The sequence below is a fragment of the Geospiza fortis genome, unplaced genomic scaffold (assembly GCF_000277835.1).
Source record: "Geospiza fortis unplaced genomic scaffold, GeoFor_1.0 scaffold16, whole genome shotgun sequence".
In the NCBI taxonomy this organism is placed as follows: Eukaryota; Metazoa; Chordata; class Aves; order Passeriformes; family Thraupidae; genus Geospiza; species Geospiza fortis.
The window spans coordinates 11,924,221-11,925,960 of record NW_005054302.1 but is presented as its reverse complement, the minus strand read 5'-3'; positions in this window follow the sequence as shown (position 1 = coordinate 11,925,960).

Here is a 1,740-nt window from a genome sequence, read left to right as displayed (position 1 = left end):
GGGCCGCGGCTGTTGGGGAATGCTCGGCCTCCGGAGAATTTCTGCCGCTTTTATTTTGTTTTAAGTTTTTTTCCCCCCCTTTCCTTGCATGTGAGTTTGATTTGGAGTAAATGCTTGTGTGTACTCATTAAAAGGCTGTCTCATCTGCCCTGAAGCGCAGATGCCAGCGTCAGAATCCTGTTATGAAAAACACTAATTTATGTTCTGTTAGTTCCCTCAAAGTTTGCCCGGCTGCTCCTGACAGCTGGCCAACTTACATATGCTAAATAGCGTGCATTATAGAGGTTGTATTTAAAATTACAGAATCATTTGCAGTGGAAGGGACCTTCAAGATATCTAATTCCAACCCCACCATGATAGGGAAGGACGCTTCACTAGACCACGGTGCTCCAAGCCCCATCCAACCTGGCCTGGAACGCCAGGGATCAGGCATGCAGTGTCCCAATGCCTCACCACCCTCAAATAATGTTTTCCTAATGCTGAGTCTAAAACTTTCTTTCAGTTTGAAGGCATTCCTTCTCTTGTCACTACCTGCTGTTCTAAATACATAACTACAGACATCTACAGTACTGCGTACGATTACAAATTGTTTCCTCCTAGTTAAACACCTACAACACAGCTTTTAAAATAGAATTGCTCTGGTGTTTGTACAGACTATGAGAAATCCTGCTTGTGTGCACAGAATGAACAAAAAAAGCGCTTAAAAAGGAGTTTCAGGATGCAAAAGGATCATCAGGACACTGCATCTGATGTAGCCCTGATCTTCTGCAAACTTGTGAATTGATGTCTGATGTCTGCTGGCATCTTATGTGTGTGTCACATAAAGATACACATCTGTCTAAGCCATCGAATACCGAGTGCTTCTCTTTGCAGTTCCTATTGAGGCCTCTTGTAATTTAAAGAAGAAAAAAACCCATTCTCTTGCTATTTACCAGAAGCATTTCAATGTATAAATGCAGGTGATAATAAGAGTTTGGAAAGAAGGGGGATACATAAGAATGCTTCTCTTTCTATGAAAAATCATTTAATTATTTCTTTTTTGTTAGATGCCTTATAAAATAAGTAGAAGATGGACAGAAATGTTGCATATAGGTGTATGTGCATCAGTACATCATTACATCATTACCTTATCAGTTCTTCATAAGGTGAAGAATTGTTCCTAAAACATAAAATTCATGTTTCCTTGTCAGTGAAAATGCCACATGAAAATAAAATGTGATTTATATCCATAAATAAGTTTCATGGTATTTCTGTGACCATGGTTGCATTTCAGCCATAGCGTGCAAACATACATCCATTTTAGGAGGAGCCAACATTTTGCAAAAATGCAAAAAAAGTTATGCTTCTGCAGAGGCAGCTTCAATTTCTGTTCAAAGAATATTTTTAAAAAATTCAAGAGGAGTTATTTTAGCAGTGTGGTATTTACTGGATTAAACAGTAGCATTCCTATGACATTAGTAGTGGAGTTTGGTTCTAACACTCAGAGGAGACTTGTGAAAAGAAAAATACAATCCATGTGTTCCCAAAAAGTATCGTGTATATTCCCCACCTAATTGCTATCTCACTGATATGGAGACCTGCCTTTATATCTTCCAAACAGAAATAAAAAAAGAATGCATTTGCTTCATAATTCAAAATTCTACAGTGTATGGCATTAAAGAAAATTCACCTGAAAACTCAGTTTGTTGTTAATTTTAACACACACAGTCAGATCTCTGAAAGTCACCGAGCTGTATCCAT